A 20,690-nucleotide genomic window follows, 5' to 3' on the forward strand; every position below is an offset into this window, starting at 1 on the left:
GCCTAAATTTAAGCTCTTTTGCCCTCACTTCTTTTTCATTTTTATCATTAATTTTTAATATTACTAAGAAATGTCACTTAAAACATAGTTTAATAAACTAGAAACCTTTTGGGGGGGATAAAGAAATCAAAGGATAAATACTTCTTTTATCAGTTCTATTATTAAAGAGAATGTTATATCAGAGAAGCAGCTCTCAGCTGCAGAACTATCCTGATTTTCTGAGATTCAGTTGGTTTTGGTTTGTTTCTATTTTTTAATGTATGTGGACTATTAATGTGATTCCTACACATAAAATATTAGAATTTAAAAGTGATTTATTCAATGTTCTAAACCTTTGAAAATCCATGATTTCTTCCAAAAGAAGGTATTCTGATGGTTAGATAATACCTATAAATTGTTTAATAAATTAATAACAAATCAGGAACAAAATCAAGTGATTACCTAATTTGGGGGGGCGGGGAGACTACCTAAATTTATGGCTAGAAAAATTCAGTTTAGCTCTAAAACCGTAATTCCTTCTGTAACACGATCAGAATAAGAAAAGCATGCAGGCACACGCACACACACACACACACACACACACACACAATGGCAGATGTTCAAACACAGGCAACTTCTGAATGTCTAGATTATGAACATTGCAGGTTATCCATTTTTTTTTATCCACCTACAATAGAACTCACACTTTTTAAATTGAAACCTGAGTCTTTCATAAATTGTTATCTTTGGCTTCTCTAACTATAAGTTCCATGAAGGTAGAGATATGTGTGTTTGCTCAACATTATTTTTCCAAGGGTGATATAGTACCTGAAACATAGCAGGAAGTCAATGAATATTTACTGCTTGAAAATAAATAAATTAATTAAAGAAGGCAGGCAAAATGAACCCCAAATAACAGCAACAGAGCCATCAGATAAAAGAAACTTCAAAAAATATATAATCTATTAAGTAAGATGTGAAACTCACAGTCAAGGGCAGGAAAAAGGGGCATTTTGGGGTTGTGGAAACCCTTGTTTATTCATATCAAACCATGAACCAAATTCAATTAATAACAGTTAATTAAGACAAATATTAGGGGCTATTTCAGGATGATAGGGTTAAAAGTGATAAATGTTCTTTTTATTTTTAGGTGTTTTTCAAATATTCTACAACAAGGTTTATTATTTTATACTCAGAAAAAATGTGACATGAAAGAAATTAGAACACTTATTTCAACAAATATATACTTATTACTGTCTAGTATGCTAGACCTTGTTCAGGTATCTACATGTAGATATATTAAAATAAACAAAGTCCCTACCATTCAGAGTTCAGACTTATGGGGAAGACAGACATGAAGATGTACCATTATAATCACTATTATGAGTATTGCAATATGTGTATTTATTAAGCACTAGAAAGAACACAATCAGCTATGTGTGTGTGTGTACTAGGGCAGAGAGGCCTGAGAAGTTTCATGGAGTAGGTGACCTTCAAGGTAACATCTAAAGGAATTATTAAATGAACCATTATTTTTAGTAATAATGATCTTAACCCACTCCATTACATTTTTATTATAATTATAACATCTTGAGAAAACAACCTGATCAATAAGCTAACCATTTACAATTTACGTAACAATCACCAACATGAAGCGAGGAAAGGAATAAGTGATGGGAAATATTTGTAGATGAAGAAGAAAAGGGAGTTTTCCTTTTTTCAGGTCATGTCAAAATTAATTGAAGATGAATGAGTTTTTATGTCAGTAGTTCTAAGATTTTGTTATTTTGGAAAATGATAAAAGTTTTTTTTTTTTTCTTAGTGATCAATCCTATGACAGAACAATCTGATGATCCCATAAATTTACCAGATCATATGAAACTAAGGTAAATGTTTTACTTATTTTTTTTAAAGCAAAACAAAAACAGACAAAAAAAAGATAGGTAGAAAGAGACCTGGGAAATGAAGACCACCATGTTTCCTATTACATGTCCTGCTTTTGTATATTCATTTTTTAAATCCCTCAATGGAGGATTAGTAAAGAGTATTTTCTCCTTCCTCTTCTGGAAGCCTGAAATCACTGGGATCTTTACACACACACACACACACACACACACACAAGATTGACTGTGAGAGGAATAAAAGCATCAGCCTTTTGAAGCCAAAACTGTAGTCATATCAATGCCTCACCCCATATGAAATGCAAACATTTTAAATATATTCGGCCTACTGGAGGGACCTTTTTGAACATTTAACTGATCAATGAATTAAATAACATCTGATTTCAGGCAGTAACTTTTCTACCTTTTTAGTTGCTTCAATTGGAAAAGCTTTGTGTTAAGGGTGATTTTTATTATCATTTTCTGAGTTTTGTGGAGGTTCCAAACAGTGAAACAAATGCAATAGAATGGCATCTTTGTTGCTCAACTGATTAAAAATAATGTTTAAAATTTATTTATTATATATAAGCTGACCCTATCCAATATAAAAAAGCCACCTAGTCATCTTGCCCAAGGAATCAATTACTGACGAGTATCGGGACTTAACACTCTCAGCACATCTTGAAGGATGAAAGTTAATAAGCCATGAATTGGAGCTTTGCTCTTCACAAGCCTGGAGCTGAGAGTGAAACATCTTCAATGATAATAAGTGTTTTGGAAGGCTTACCTTTTCTAGGTTTATTTGGAAGATATTAGGCACCTATCTTATAATTGCATATTCTTTACATTCAGTGTGCCCTCAGCTGGGGCTGGCAATGGTCATTTTCTAGGTATTAATGCACTTTAGCAGGTGGACTTGGGACAGAGTACACCATGTGCAGATACAGTGTATGTTAACTAAATCTTGAAAGCAGATATGTTCTATACATTTCATCCAAACAAGATGTATATATTGTTAGATATTTTAGAGAAATTTTTGAAGTTATTTTTCCATACTAACAAAGGAGGTTAGACTTAAGGATAGTGTGAGAGAAGAGGTTTTTAAGGGGGTATGAACTACATAATTATATACTCATTCAATAGAAGAAGACAATCTAAATAAAATAGTACAAGATACGTACATTCTCTACCCATCATAATGATAAAAGGTAGTGTAATAAAGAAATTTGGGGTCATTCTTTGAAATTCAGGTATAAATTAATCTGTCCTATCAGCTATACTACCAAAATGATTTGTACTGGGACCTTATGTGAGTTTCAGATGAACCATATTCCCCCATTCCGCTGCTGATAACAGATTTTCCAAGATGCATTTAATGTTCTGAATCCCACTGAAGAATGCTTCCATCAGCCTGCCACAGAGGAAAAGTCTACCATGAACTCTATCTTATTTTAGTTGCCTATCAGGAGGGGATCACTAGGCTTGTAGTCTTCAGAATTTCATGAAGAACAGATGCTTCTGTTATCTAATACAATATTACCCTAATTCCCTCCCTCACCCTTGGAAGAATGAACCAGAGGCCTGGATACAATTATACATCTTAAAATGCATCTTAGAAAATCAAGGTTTCAAGTAAACTAGGTTTGGAAATATCTGCCATATCTTTTCAGACTGGATTGAAAAATCAACATTCATCAAGATTGAAAAGGGAAGATTTAGGAGCAAAGTATTAAGACCTGTGCCAGAATTGTAGTTTCTTTTAAAGAGAAAATGAATTAGCTGTCATACCCCAGATGGATGAACATAAGGCAAACTAATTTCCAGGCAATAAGCAAGTCTTGAGGGAAGGCCCTCTTCCACCCTGTCCCATGTATCAAGAGAAGCTTCTTTCCAGCTCTACACTCTACAGGGGCTTCACCTGCCTCCCATCATCCCCCTCTACAAGGCTCCATCAGTTCAAAGGGGAATTCAAAAAGGCATTATAAGATATGATCATCTATTAGCTATTCCAGATTTCTAGTTCTCTTTAATTTTATCACGTATGCATGTAATTTTAAACATTATGTGTTGTAGATTTTTTTAATGTCAACTACAGAGTCAATTTTATTAGTGCTGACTTAGAATAGTATTTCCTTGTACTCATAATTGTAGCCATAATCATGACATACAGCTTCTTACTCTAATTTTTTTGACCCAACCTCTTGGCTTCATAATCTCAGGTTCCATTTATAATGTACCTACTGTATGTCAGATGTGGGGGTAGACAGTGAGAAGGTGGATTGTGCTGTCATGGTGCTTCTATTCTAGAGGAGAAGACAGGCACAAAGTGAATGGATAAAGAAAGATCTAGTGATACAAGCTATGAAGGCAACAAAACTGGGTGATGCTGTTCTTTGTAGAGAGCAGTTCAGCTGGATCATCAGAAAGAACCCTCTGGGATGCAGAAATTAGGTAATTTCTGAATGACGATGAGGAGGCAGTCATGGCTGATGGGCTAAGATAGGGCCAACCAGAAGGAAGATCATTAAGAAACCCTGAGTCAGCTCCATGCTTGGTATGTCCTAGGGATAGACAGGTAGCCAGTGAGGGCAGAGAGCACAGGAGAGCTTGGTATGAGGTGAAATCAGAGAGATAGGAAGATCACAGCAAGATTATGCAGGGCTTTTTAGTTCTGAAATTCAAAGTGTGATGGAGAATCTGCTGATAGATCCTATGCTAGAGTGTAACGTGATCTAACTTGTCTCCCTGACCGCATGTGTGGAATGGATTGTAAAAGGAGCCAGGCATGGAAGGTGAGGGCAATTTGGAGGCTAGGTGGCCAATACTGGAGGCTTGTATTAAGGGCACTAGTCACAATGGATGGGGAGCATCCTAGATGGAAAGCCAATATTACTTACTAACCAACAGGATGTAGAAGCTGAGGTGCCTCAAGACTTCAGAGACCCTTATGTAGTAACTACTTTAAGAAGTGCAATGATGACATTTATGCACTCAACCTTCTATGTACATACTTTCCGTACTTCTCTAACCCCAGACAAAAGGTAATAAAGGTTAAAATTGTGTTTGCAAGGATTGAAACAAAGGAAAAATATGAACATTCTAATTACATGAACATCTTGTCAATTTATGGTGGGAAATTGTGTTTTGGTGTCTGGGCACCACCTCAGGAAAGACAAGAGGATCTGATTAGTAAAAACAGAGAACAGGATATTTAAATGAAGGGAACAAAAATCTTCCATTTTCAAGATATAAAGTAGTAAGATAATTAAGCTGGAGAATAGAAGATTTATTTGAAGCACATATGTTCAAACCAATCTCAAGAAATAATCAATAAAAACAGTACAAACAAGTTTAATAGCAATGGCTAACTTTAACAACACTGATAGAGCACCCCAGGAACTTCAACCATCTAGGATAAACAAAAACCACGAAGATACACTTTTCTTTATAAGCATAATTTTTTTCAAGATTGCCTCTTAAATAATGGCTTACCTGAAAAGAAGGGAGAAGGGGATTAGCAATTTAAATGTGGATGGGCATAGACCACTGGGGGTGGTGGGGTAGAAAAGAGAGAGAATTGGGGAAAGAAAGTCTCTCTCACAGGTTCACTCCATCTCTTGGCTCTAGAATTAAAGGGGGAAATTGCTTAGAAAGCTGATATGAATATCTCTTCAGTCTTTTTTTATTAATACCTCAGTAAGATGACTAAATTCTTTAATAGGTTGACCCACTTTTTCCTTAACTTTAAAAACTACTAGAAATTATTCATTCAGGAACATTGTTATTAAAACTTCCATAGATCTCAGAAAGCCTTGCCTCTTTTTTGATGTGTCTATTGGGACGATGGTGGTAAAGAAGGAGAGAGAAAAGATTATAAAACAACAAGGAAGTACACAGGATCTGCATCTTTTTCCTTGGGAAATGATGTTTTTAATTCAGTGGTTTGTAAATTTTTATTTTTCTTCTTGTAGTAGTATAAAATATTAAGAAGTATTAATTTTTTTTAAATTAATAGCTACTCTATTTATTTATTTATTTATTTATTTATGGCTGTGTTGGGTCTTCATTTCTGTGCGAGGGCTTTCTCTAGTTGCGGCAAGCGGGGGCCACTCTTCATCGTGGTGCGGGGGCCACTCTTCATCGCGGTGCGCGGGCCTCTCACTATCGCGGCCCCTCCCGTTGCGGGGCACAGGCTCACCTCTTGTTCTCTGCCTTCTACCTGCTGAATAAAAGAAAGACGTATTTGGTGCTGTCTGTAGCAACCATATTCTCATGCTTTCAAGAAAGCAAGTGTGACATGCCAAAGCAATAGAGTAATGAAACTTGGTGGAACAAATTATATCTATTCTGGGAAAGCTGGAATAAGAAGATAGGAAACTTTGTGTTCAGTTTTATGGAAAGGTACAAGGGGAATAAAATGCCCCTTGGGTGAAAATTAAGGGAACAAATCATCTACATGTAAAAGACAAAATAAATATGCTCCCTAAAATAAACTTAAGTGTAACTATAAAAAACCTTTATTTTATCTGTTCATTGTTTTGTATTACACACTCTTTTTTATATACTCTTTTCTTACACTCTTTATAAATTCTAACCTTGAAGTGGGAGAAGGATTATGGGAATATTTAGCTGAGACACTAGAGAATTTGGAAAGTTTTTATTTGAAGAGAGAAATCACAACAAAAGATGTTTTGAGAATAAGTGATCATCTTGAAAACTCATCTTAGAGATAGTAGGCACTCAGTAGAAATTTTACCACCATCAGACCCATATTATCAGTAATGGTAAAGCTTACCGGGATTTCTAAAAAGGAACACAGTCGGGACTTGTTCCTAGCAAAATGCAGTATGCTCTTTGAAAGGTAGGGGTTCTTCCAAAGGGGATCTTATCTTGCCAAAAAGCTCATTTGTATGAGCTTTCCCCCCTCCCAGGCTCCCTAGAAACCCTCCCCTTTGCTTGGCACCATACAGCATCAACATGTGACTTTTTGGACTGGCTGATTGAGTTCATTGAACATAAAGCCTTGGCAGTGGCAATTATCTTGGCAGTGGTGGAAGCCAGGAAACATATACCAGTAAATGGATTTCATTTTAATCACTGTACATAGGGTGTGCTTGATTTATCCCATATCATACCAAGCTCCAATGTTGCAGCAAGACTCTACACTCAGTTGCCATGCTCAACAAAAGCGTTAAGATTGAACTTTGGTTACACTGCCAATGTACAGTTTTCTATGAGTATCTTTTCCTTTATAAATGTTTTTCTGTCATGTTTGTTCCTCTCTTAGGGTTCAATGATGAGGTTGAAGAGATTCAACTTTAATTTTTAGAAACTATAGAACTATACAGCTGTTTCTGCTTGAACCACAAGCTACGTTTAACAGGATTTTAAAATAGAGATTAGAAATCATTATTCTGAAGTAGATTAGTAGAATTTCTTGCTCCATTAACTTTTCATGTATTCGGAATCTTTTTTGTCTCCATTAATCTTTCTTTAAACATAGTACTTCATACTCTTTCTTTAATTGGGTTAATAGAGTTAAAGTGCTCAAAATTGTGCTGAGAACATAATACATACTCAAGAACTGTTAGTTTTGCTACTATTTGAACTAATCACGTCAGTTTATTTGTTTAATATTTGTCTCACCCTTAGACTCTGATCCACTTGTGGTCACTTGCCCTGTTGATTTGTATCCCCCGTGCCTGTCAGATATATTGTGCTCAATCATATTTGTTAACCTATAGCAAATAGTCATCATTATCATCATCATTCTCGTCACTGTCATCATGAAATATATCTCACTATTATTGCTATGAATATGAAGCTTTAATAGTTACACTTCAAAGGAAGCAAAAGAGACTCAGTTTCTAGTCCATAGGCTACATACTTACTAAGGGTAGATTAGAAATAGGAGGAACTAAGTTGGGAAATGGCTTAGGAACTCTACAACTTTGCAGACTGATCAGAAAGAGACAGAAGTAAACAAAGAATTGCAATATGATGTTATAGGTCCTAATTAAATGTCCATAACTAACTTCAGTTTGTTCTGGGATTGGTCAACAAAAAGTTTCACAGACTCTATTTTCTACTTTTGAGAAGCAAAAAGACCACAAAAATTAACGTTTATTAAACAACTACTATGTGCCTGGTACCATAGTCAAGAGTTTATACTGTTCATCCTTATACTGTGCCATACTGATATTACTATTCCTTTTTAAAGGCCAGAAAATTGTGGCTAGAAATTTTTATTAAGTTCCTTGGTGTTTTAGTTAGTAAATTCCTGAGCAAGGATTAAGATGAGGAAGGTCATATTGACACTTAACATATTGTGATGGTCTTTTCAATGTGTCCATTTGGCTAGGCTACCATCCATCCACAGTTATAAATAAAACATTAGTCTATGTGTTGCTGCGAATGTATTTTGTAAATGTGATTATAGACCGTAAACAGGTAACTTTAAGAGTATCCTAAATAATACAGGTGGGCTTGATTCAGTCAGCTGAAAGCTCTTAAAATCAGAGCTGAAGATTCTTTGTAGAAGAAGAATTCTACATGTGAACAATAGCTTCAGCCCATGCCCAAGAATTATAGCCTGTCCTTCCTGATAGCCTGCCCTATGAGTTTCAGATTTGCCTATACAACCCCCAAAATCATGTAAAAAGAATCCTTATTATAAATCTCTTAATATTTATCTCCTACTGTTTCTAGTTTTCTGGTTGAACCCTGACTGACACAGATTCTGGTATCTGGGGATGACAGAACTGCTGTAACAAATACCTAAAAATGTAAAAGTGGCTTTGTAATTGGGCAATGAGAAGAGGCTGGAAGAATTTTAAGGAACATAATTTAAAAAAAAGAAAAACCCACCTAGATTGCTTGAATATACTATTAGTAGAAACATGGGTGTTAATAAGTTTACTATTGAGAACTCAGACGGAAATGAAGACCATTAAAGAGAAAACCTAAATCATCTTTGCAAATACCTAAATTGTGATGAACAAACTCTTAGCAGATACATAGATGTTAAAGGAGCTGCTGGTGAGGATCAGGAGGAAATGAGAAACACGACATTAGAAACTAAAGAAAGGGCAGATTCTTATTATTTAGTGGCAGAATTATATTCTGAAGTTATGTGGAAAGTATAATATGGAAACAATGAAATTCGACATTTAGCTGAGATTTCCAAGCAAAGTGTGGAATTTGTGGCATGCTTTTTTTTTTTTTTTTTTTTTTTGGCTGCTCAAAGTAAATGCAAAAGGAAAGAGATAAATTGAGAAGAGAAATATTAATCAGAGAGGAACCAGGAATTGATGATTTGGGAGATTCTCAGCCTATCCAATTGCAAAAGATCATAAAATTAAGACATTCCCCATCAGAAAAGCAGACTCTAGAGAAAAAAATCAAGTGTGGTTATACAATCTTTAGCTAATACCTCAAGAAGATAAAAATACCAGAACATTCAGTAACACAAATGCTCTCTGAAGAGATAAGGTGTGTGATTCATAGACACCCTCAGTCAACTAGATAGAAGCCAAAAAGTAGATAAGAGATTTTCTAGGAAAGATTTATGGAGGATATCTTTATCTACTGGAGTGAATCTCCATGACATATACAAGAAACCCACAAGATTCTTGAGAATGTTATACCAAGGGAGACACTGACAGCTTGGGTTGAAAGGACAAAATAAAAGAAAGCTTTCTGATCCCCAAAACTCTCCAGGGAGGAAACAGGTTGATAACACTACTCAGAAGCATACATATGCTATCATTTTATAAAAAAGAAAAGATGATTCACGAAGTGGAGTCACAAGATAAGAGGGTAGAACCACAAGCTCAGACTGCAGAGCTTCAAGTCCAGAAGGTGGACCCACTGTTCCCAGAACTTGAAACCTAATAGTGTTTGCCTGGCTGGATTTTGAAATTGTTTGGAATCGGTGACTCATTTTTGTTTTCTTCTCTCCCTTTTTGAGATGAAATGTCTATAACCACTATCCTATGCCAGTCCTACTATTGTATTTTGGGAACAACTAATTTTCTAGTTTCACAGGTTCAAAAATGGAGAGAATTTTGCACCGGGATGCATTATACTTACACCTAATTTAGATGATTTCAATGATGATTAGTTTTGGGGCTTTTATGCAGATGATAGTTAGATAAGATGTTGGACTTTGAGTTGATGCTATAAGGGGTCGAGATATCATGGACCTTGGAACAGAGTGAATATATTTTGTACATAGGATGTATTTGAATCTTTGAGGTACAAATGATAAGCTGTGATAATAAAATAATAACTCTCCAAAGATGTATACATCCTACTCTCTGGAAGCTGTGAACCTGGTACCTTATGTGGCAAAGGGGACTTTGCAAGTGTGACCTAAAGATTAAGAACCTTGAGATAAAGAGATTACTTTGGGTTATTGGGGTGGGCCCAATGTAAACACAAGGGTCCTTCAAAGTGATAAAAGAGGGAGAAGAGAGTCAGAAAGAGATGTGACTGTGGAAGAGGTCAGATGCCATGTAAGGGATGTGATAAGGACTTGATTCACATTTGCTAGCTTTGAAGATAGAGGAAGAGGTCTACAAGTTAAGAATGCAAGCAACCTCCAGAACCTGGAAAGGCAAGGAAACAGATCCTATCCAGAGATTACAGAAAAGAACGCTGGCCTACTTTAAAATCTCTATTTTAGCCTGTTGAGACAGTATCAGACTTTTGTCCTACAGTACTGTAGGATAATAAAGTTGTGTTGTTTAAGTCTGGTAAGAGTCCATACTGATACATGGTTTTTTGCCAACAGTCTGGCTGAATAATCAGGCATTTGGGAAGGAACACAACTTGAAATCTGGTGTCAAGGAGGTTTTACAGAGAGATATGTGAGTAGACCTCTTTGAATGGGTAAAGAATGTGAAGATATTTGTATCCCATGTGAATGTTTACCAAAGGGCAACCTCAGCAAAGGAGGATTTTAATAATCAATTGCAAGGGATGACCTATTCTGAGGATACCAATGAGTCTGTTACCCCAGGTGCTCTTTCATTGCCCAATGGGCTTGTGAACAAAGTGGCCATGGTTGCAGGGATGGAGATTATGCATAGGCTTAGCAACAGAAACTTCCTCTCGCCAAAGCTGACCTGGATACAGCTACTGTTGAGCGTTCAGTCAACTAGCATTAGACACCAACACTGAGTCCCTGATATGACATCATACCTTGGAGTGATCAGCCAGCTACCTGGTGATAGGTTGACTACATTGAAATAAGTCCATCATAAAACAGGCAGCACTGTTTTAGTCTACTAGAAATGACACATTCTAAATATTGATTTGCCTTCCATGAACACAATGCTTCTGCCAAAACTACCATCCATGGACTTACAGAATGCCTTATCCATCATCATGTTATTTCACATATCATTGTTTCTGATCAAGGAATTCACTTTACTGAAAATGAAGTACATCATTAGGCCCAGGCTCATGGAATTCCTTGGTTTTACCATGTTCCCCATCATCCTGAAGCAGTTGGCTGGCCAGAAAAAATGGAATAGCTTTGAAGACTCAGTTATAGTGCCACCTAGGTGGCAATATCTTAGGGACTTCGACAAGCTCCAGGATGCTGCATATACTCTTAATTAACATCCAAAATTTGATGTTCTTTCTCCCATAGCCAGGATTCACAGGTCCAATGTCGAAAGGTGGAAATGGGCTTGGCACCATTCACTATTACACATAGTGATTCATTGGCAAAAATGTTTGCTTCCTGTATCCATGATCTTATGCTCTGTTGGTCTAGAAGTCTTAATTCCAGAGGGAAAATAGCTTTTACCTGCAGACGTAATGATGATTCCATTGAATTGAAAATTACAAGGGTCACTTTGGGCTCCTCATGCCTATGAAACAACAGACAAAGAAGTGGGTTTCAGTGTTAGCTGGGGTGCAAGGTAAATTTGTTTGCTACTACACAATGGAGTTAAGGAAGAGTATGTCTGGAATACAGAAGAGCCCTTAGGGCATCTCTCAGTACTACCATGTTCTGTAAAGTCAATAGAAAACTATGACAACCCAATTCAGGCAGGACTACTAATGGCTCAAACCCTTCAGGAATGAAATCATGGAATGCATCATGCCACCAAGTAAAGAACTATGCCCAGCTGAGGACAAAGGAAATATAGAATGGGTAATGGAAGAAAGTAATTATAAATACTAGCTGTGGCCACATGATCACTGTAGGAAAAAGACTATAATCATTGAGTATTTTATCCTCATTTTGTTATGAATATTTCTATATATCTTAACCAAACATTTTTGTTTTCTTCCATCTATTATCCCTTTATCATCTAACATAAAACTTATTAATAATAGTTAACTTTATCTCACAGTATTTAAGCTGCAGGAAGTCACAGGAAGAGAGTGAACATCACCCAAGGACTTTTCATCCTCTTTTAAGGAAAGGGTTAGTTTGTTATTCGTTGTTGCCAAGATATTGTATCATGTTCAGCAGAAATATGATTTTGTCATTGTCTTTATTTGGAGATTAAATAAGATTTAAGGAGATATGTTCCAAGGAGATAGGTGCCTTGACAAGGGGTAGACTGTGATAGTCTTTTTCATGTGTCCACTTGGCTAGCCTACAGTCCCTAGCTATTAGTCAAATACTAACCTAGGTATTGCAGTGCAGGTGTTTTGTAGATGTGCTTAAAGTCCATAATCAGCTAAAAGTGGACATTCTGAAAGAATTAAGTAAAGCTGCAAAACTGAGTATTTTCTGTAAATGGAGAACTGCATGGGGTGTCTGGAGTACAATTTAAAGGCAGTGCTAGAAGGTGAGCTGAAATGCTTTGAGTGACTCCATTCAACCCTGATTTAGTACTTCATGGGTAGAATGTAATGCTTGCTTGAAGAAAGGAAGTAGAGAACAAGTAATGTGTGCTATAGGGTATAATGATTGGTATGAAGAACAAATTAGCTGAGGTCAGAGAAAGAAGATTGACATGGATAAATCAGAAGCGGTGATTTGGGATATGAGGATAGTAGATGCATGGAACTAAAAGCAAGATTTTGCTTGGCATTGATTTTGATGTAGAGCATGAAGAAAAACTAGTGAAGAACAGAGTATTGAAGAATAATAGAAAACAAAGTGCTGGATGGATTTAAAAGCTGTATATGGAGTACTAGTACCAGCAATATGGAAATTAAAGAAAATAGTATTAAGACAAAGAGTGTTCATTAAAATAACCAGTACCTATCTGAATACTTGTGAACTGTAGTCACCCATTGAGAACATGTACCTTAGCATTTTATTGCTACAACAGAAAGAACTAGTCTCATCTTGTTATCTTTAAAATGAGGGAACAGAGGCCCCGAGCAGGTGCCATTGTCAGCATCACAGAGCGAGTTCACAATGGCAGAACTAATAGAATACATCTTTGTTTTCCATTCATTTCAGTGCCAAGCTAAATCACCACGTTCCTAGTTTAAGAGGTAGCATGGTGTAGTGATTAACAGCACTGGCTGTCAAACCAGACAACCTGGCTTCAAATCCTGAATCTGACACTTATAAGTGGTGTGACCTTAGTCAAATGGTACCTTGGCTTACTCATCCCCAAAATGAGTATGATGGCAACTGTGTCAATCTCACAGGAATGTTGTAGAGTATAAATGAGATTGTTTACGCAAGTAAGTGCTGAGTAGATGTTAGCTATTATTATTATGTGAACTGCACGATGAAATTAGCATGGATAGATTCTGGACTTTTCGATTCCAAAAGATATGGAGCACCTAGTGATAAGTTTAAATTACAGTCCTACTCTCTGCATTGCTAATGTAAGGATGGATAAACAGGAGGATGAAGGAAAGACACCATAAGGTCTTTTTTCATTGTATTGAATTAAAGATTGTGACAGGGCATACATTTAAAAAGTCAAATATACGTGATTTTTTTCTAAAAAATTATTAAGACATTTAAAAACTACCAAAGCAAAGGATTTGGCCAGTAGAAATTGAAGTCCCCTCTTAAAGTCTTCAATGACAGGTGGGTTGAGGAAAAATACAAACTTCATCCTAGGACCTCTTTCTGTGATGGGAATGGTTATGAGGGGATTCCCAAGCAGAAACTCCAGCTAAGGGGTCAGAAAGGGGGAGTAGCAAAACATCTCTATCTCTTTGGATGGCTGGAGGGATACTTAATAAGCCTGTGAGCTGCTGATAGATTGAAAGAATTACAGCAGGCAAATATTTTCAGCCTCACTATGTAGAAAGAAGCAGGGGCTGGGAGCCATAGCATAATATTCAACTACTCAAATGAAGAGTCATTAGACTTAAATAGACCAGTAGGGCCAATGGAACTCAGATGAAACCTCTCAGTGGCATAACTGACTTTTTGAGAGCAGCTAAAAGTTAAATGTATTTAAAATGCTAAGCTCTGTGACGGAATCTTTCTCTGGATACATTTCTGTGGAAATGGCTTTTTGAATGGGTGGAGCAATGGACTAACCTTAACTGAACAAGACTCCATATGTTTTTGGTACAGGAGTTGCATCAGTGAATCACAAAACGCAGTTAAGGAATTAACCATTTATAGTGCTGGGTACTAAGAATTTTTGTATCTGGCTACATAACATATTTCCTTTCCACAGGAGGCAGTTATGACAAATTAGAAGTCTGAAAATTTTCTGATGGTGTAAAGGCCCAGCTGTCACTGGGGAGATAGTGATCAGATTTCATAGCTGCGTGGTCCCGTGGCGCCATGGAGAGCTCCATATGGTCACCCAAATGTTCCAGCTAAATCCACTGAAAATTTCCAGTCTGAGTTTTACTTGGAAAGAATAAAACTCTCCTTGTATAAATTTATCATTATGTACCTACCAGGAGAAAAAGTCTTGTTCACTGGTTACATTTTAAAAAATGGAAAAAAATAATCCGCTTAAGAACAACTTTGTACAGCTGTTATGCTGGCTTCATGATAAACAGATAATGATGCACTCCTGGGAATTCACAGAATTTACTTTATTTCAATTGTAGTATAACCTAAGGAAGGTGGACTTTTAAAGTGATCTATAGTGAATAACTAAAATCTGTGGGAATACCTACTTCTATGATAAAAACAATTTTATAAACCACTGTTCTCTCATTCCCCCAGAAAATCACCTCTGCTAAATTGTTAATGTGATTACGAAGTGCTGAGACACTTGTATGCATGTCAAAATGTCAGCTTAAGTCTTACCCAGTAATAAATGACAAATGCATAATTTATTGATTCATAAATGGCTATGTCCTTGGATGTATTCCATATAAGTAATTTGCTTAGAAACACATCTGGCTCATGAAGGTAACAACTGTTTTAAAGAAGGTCAGCTCTATATTTTAATGTTAAAGGAGGATATAGTAATCTTATTTGTTACACTTCTTTACTGAATCAAGAAAAGTTTTAGGTTTCATAGGTCCATCTTGGGTTTTATGATGTAAATAATATAGCAAAAACCTTTAAATGAAATTTCTAAATATTGAAAATATAAGCAATGGGCCAAATTGTTACTTCATGAAATACTGTTTGGTTTTTACCGAAAACATCTGATGTAGCTAATTTTAATGATACATATCAGACTCTACTAGATTGAATATTTGTTTTTTATACAATGTATATGCAAGTATTTGGCATTTATTATTCAACATACAGGACTGTAATATTAATGAGGGTACTTCAGATATTTAACATCTTTAATTAAAATTATTTTGCCATTAATTGTATATAGCCTGCATAACTCTTAGCATTCCTTGTGGTGGTTCTGAGCTCATACAAACATTTAAAATATTACCTTGCATTAATTATCTTATCCTTTATTTTCTCTGATAGAAGCAAAATATGCTTTTTAAAATACATTTCAAATATTATTCTGCTCGTGTACAAATAAGTGCAAAGTAGAGAAAATACATTTTCAAAACCTTTTAATAAGCATCCAGGCACCTTTAACTTTACATTTCACCTTGCAGCACACACAAAATGTTTAATTATTTGAGGATTAATGGAGGTAGTTTATAATTAAGCTGAAGTATGAACTGATGTCATCATCTCAGTATGATGATATACATTTTTATGCCAAAGCACCTGTTGTTTTGGAAGGAAGCAGCTGATATCATTATCTGCACAGCCAGATAGCCCTGTTTCCTGCTGCTTAAAAAATTATCCTAAGGGTTACCTAAGTTGGAGTAATTCAGAATTTACGTTTTCATACCCAGAAGAGGACAGAATGGAGAAAATGACTTCTCCAGTAATCAAAGGAAGAGAAATTGAGAAACACACTGGGAAAAGGGAAGAAGGAAGAAAGGAAGAGCTTCAATTTAGGTGACCAGAGGATACTGCTACTCATCCCAGGGATGGCCTTCTTAATTCTTCTAAGAGCATGCAGAGTTTGCAAAAGAACAGCAATGGAAGCACTAATTTTATTAATATAAATGAAATGATGCATTCTTGGAGGAAGTGGAGGGGGAAACTATACAATTTTATACTTTAAGACAGAATATAACAATATCATGTTTCTAAATACTCATAAAAATGTTCCTATTTCCAAATTTTATGTGTAAAGAATCAGTGAACTACAGACAAGATTCAAGTAACCCAAATTATTATTTTCTCATGTCTGTTAGATAACCCTGCCCCTAAATGGTTTTCTGGTTTACTAGCTGACTGGTTGGTTTTTGTTATGCATTGATTAGGGTTCAGGCCATTGTAAGGTGAATGCCTATCAATATAAACACAACTACTATGTAAACATATCAGTCAGCATATTCATTTGCCCTTGCACTGGCTTCATCCCCAAACTGGGAAGAAATCACGAAATCTCCCAGCATGAGACAATTCTACAGTGTCCCACACTACCAAAACACTACCAAAACAATTTCCAGATATAATTTTGCCCATGCATATCACTCCTACTATCTTCTATAAAAAGCTGTTGCATATTCAGGCCTCCCCTTTATTAAACATAACTTCTTCCTAACTTAGTTCTTCCTTCTTTCCCATTGGGACTCCTGGCCCTAATCAATACTGCCCATCTGCCATATTTTCTTCTATGCTATTTTTTTTTCTCTCCACAGGCTATCTCCATAATACCTATAGTCACTAGTTATTATTTCTCCAAAGATCACTGGTGTTGTTTATTAAGCTATATTTCATTTCTATAAAAATCTCATGAGGTATTTATTATTATTATCTTAATATTAGAGATGAGGAAGCTGGGCTTTATAGAGTTAAAGTAACTTGCTCATGGTCACACAATTAGTTAATGATGGAGCTGATACTCAACTTTGGTCTTCCATATATAGAGTCCTGGGTCTTAATTCTACATTGTGTCCTTTCCAGTTTAACTTTTTTCTTCAAGTGCCCTTTCCGTTCCCTTTCTTTAACTAAACTTGACTCCTAATAGGTCAAAGATCATGATGAGCCGTCGATTTGCTACTCAATGATACTTCTAGATCTGTATTCTGCCATTCTCACCCCACCACCTTTATTTCTGTAAAGCTGAGATAAGCCACGTTTCTTCTCCTATATTTTACATCTGTTTTCTACCGTCTTCTCTAAAGCTTATAAACTTCATCCTGAATTTTATCTGGCAGTCCTAGTAGCCATGCAAATATTGGGTTCTCAGTCAGTCAACATTCTTAACTCCAATGACGTAGACTCCATTCCATTTCAGTCACAATTTGGGTTTCATCATCTTGTTTGGCTCATAAAATTTGGAATTCCAAAATACCTCTCTGACTATAAGATACTCTCTCTAAACTTATTTCATGCCCTATTTACTTTGTTCTTCATCTTCTCATGACCTCTAGTTCCTCACCCCTTTCGTAGTACTTTATTCTGTTACTCCAGTTTTTAGGTCACTTGCACCCCAACTCAACTTGAATGCATGAACCTTGAGATTATTCATTTCAACTATTGTCTTACCACCAACCTAGAATCTTTTACTTCTGTGATCTTCCCTCTCATGTCAATCCCCAGCCTGTTTGCATATTTTATGTACTTCCATTTTTGCAGAATATCTGAAAATCATAATTGGGTCAATTACATTTTTAGGCTATCTAATCTCAGTGATGTGGTCATGCACCTAATAAAAAAAGTTATTCTTTTTCTAAGTTTGTCAGTATCCAAACATTTTCCAGTCTTACCAGTAATGTCACTACCCTCCCACTCTATTATTTCTAACTCTCTACCAGAGATTATTTAGCCTACCACTTCTCCCAAAAGATCAAAATAATGTTTAGTAGTATTTCAGTATTTTCCCCCTTCCTCTTCATCTTACCTTTTCTTGAGGGAAAAAATAGTTTATATTTTCCTTCCTAGTAATGAAGAATGAGAACTTAGATTCCTATATCTTTGATCTCATCCCCTGTCACTTTGTCAGTATTCTTTTTTTTTTTTTTTGTGCATTTTATATATTTCCATCATTATTAGTTGTGTGTCTTTCTTCCTTTAGCCCCAAACTTCTTCAGACTATAAATTATACTCACTGGTTTCACTTGTATTAGTTGGGGTAATTACTTCCAGCTACCTAACAAACAACCCAGAAAACATAGTTGGTTAATAAAAGTTTCCTGCTCACTCATGTCACAAGTCACTACAGGTGGCTTTTTGAACCCTTTATTTTAGAAAAATTTGCGGGAAGCATATGGGTGGGAGTGCTTCTCCAACTGATAATTCAGAGATATTGTCTCCTTCCATCTGATGGTGCAAGTTGCCTAATGTGCAAGGATGTTACCTGAAGCATTGTTAGCAATGGCAAAATAATGGAAACAACTTAACTGTGGACCAAGTATTGGGACTGTTAAATATAATAGAATATTGTGCTATTATTGGAGCGAATAATGCAGCTTTTTATGTAGTGATATAAAAAAGATTCCAATATACTGTAAGACAAAACAACAAGGTGCAGAAGAGTGTTCATCATAAATTACTCTGCATATGGCTGTTTGTATGTGCATTCTCTGGCAGAAAACACAAGAAACTGATGGCAGTGTATGTCACCAGTGGGAGAAATGGATAAATAGGAAACTAGGGGAAAAAGTGTTTTTCCATCATATATCCATTTGTAATACTTGACTTTTGTACCATATGTATATACTACCTATTTCAAAAAGCAAATAAGTACAACTAATACAAATAGTGTTTTTAAAACAACACAAGTGAAAAACAATGAAGATAAGGAGGCTACCAAGACAGAACGTATATCTTACCACAATAATATTGTCCTCAGTGTAAGAATAGATAGCCTTTACCAAGGTCACAAGAGAAGATTTGGTGTTCCAGTATTACCCAGTAGACTTATGTATCACTCAGTTTCCAACTGGATAAGCAGAAATCACTCAGCATATTTAAAATAGAGAGAATTTAATACTGAGAATTGGTTTTACACATGAGGGAGGAAGCTGAAAAACCAAACAAGTGACAGTGAGTTACCCTGCAGATTAACAACAGCTGGAAGCCACTGCCTCCCAGGCTGGAGGGTAAAAAAAAGGAGCTGGATGTGTCATAGCAGCACATCACGAGGTAGGAGCTAAAGCTGTCAAATGGGAGCTGGGGCCACAGAGAAGCCCCAGTGCTGCTAGAGATGCTTGAGTTAAAGGGGCAGAAATATCCTGGTCTCCCTCCCTTTCTTCAGCCCAGTCTTCAGTGTCTTCCACTGGCTGAATCAGGCAGGAAATCAGCTCACAGGGGAGCGTGGGAAATGAAAGACTGAGAGATTACTCTATCTGAGATACAAAACAGTACTGAATCTGAATGAAAACAAACTCAGGACCAGCTAGCTCCTCCTTTTTGTTACTCAGCAGCCATTCTGATTGCTTTGCCTATATATGAATTACATATTATAATGTCATGTTTCTGTCTAATATGAGGCAATCATCCATCATACAAACTGAGATGCTCTTGCCCTTTCTCCAACATCATATCCCTATCATACCCAGGATCTACAGGAAATTTCTAGTTCTGCCCATCAGGTCCAGATGTCACAGCTCATGGGGTCTGGTGACATATGAACTGAAATTGTAAAGTTATGCACCATTAACACTCCTTATACAAAATAATAAGAAATGGGGAGGGGGAAATTAAAATATATATATATATATAAAATCATTGCACATATATATATATATATATATATATATATATATAAAATACACACAGACACATGCATGAACAGCTGTTAGAGTCTTCAGTTCTGAAATTGGTTACGAGGGTGTCATTGATATTTATCGTTTCCTCTTCTCACTACTCATTCTATGTTACCCTTGTTCTCAGATCAGCTGATCAGTGTTCTTTACATAGAGAAGAATCCCAAACCTTAATTCCAGAAGTGTCTGAATCCTTAATGGTTTTGCCTTTATTGGACCAGCCTTTTTTTAATGAGCCAGGGAAGTAATGAGCTCCAGAGAATCCCACGGTACTTCTTGCTCTCATTTTAGAGCAGCGACCCAATTTTCCCTTGTTAATTTGGAACAGTCACCCCTACTAATATGATAACCTCGTCCTCATCACTGCCCTTTATTTCAGAGGCATTAGTCTTCGTGCTTCTGAAAATAGTCAGTTGGTAGAGTCAACTTCCAGTTTAATGGGCCATTATTGTGTCTCATAGTAGACACTTGGACTAGGTTGCAGGAACTGAAAGAAAAATGTCTGTGAATGGGTTATTGTGTGTAATAGTGAGAGGAGCCCTTCTCACTTCTACTTCTTGGATTCAGGACTTATGGATGCTGGCTATGAAAGAACTAGCATCCTACTAAATGTGGCTGATTCAAAGAATATACTACATGCTATAGAAGAACATCTCAATTTCACCTGCTATTCCA

This window comes from Balaenoptera musculus, chromosome 4 (assembly GCF_009873245.2).
Source record: "Balaenoptera musculus isolate JJ_BM4_2016_0621 chromosome 4, mBalMus1.pri.v3, whole genome shotgun sequence".
In the NCBI taxonomy this organism is placed as follows: Eukaryota; Metazoa; Chordata; class Mammalia; order Artiodactyla; family Balaenopteridae; genus Balaenoptera; species Balaenoptera musculus.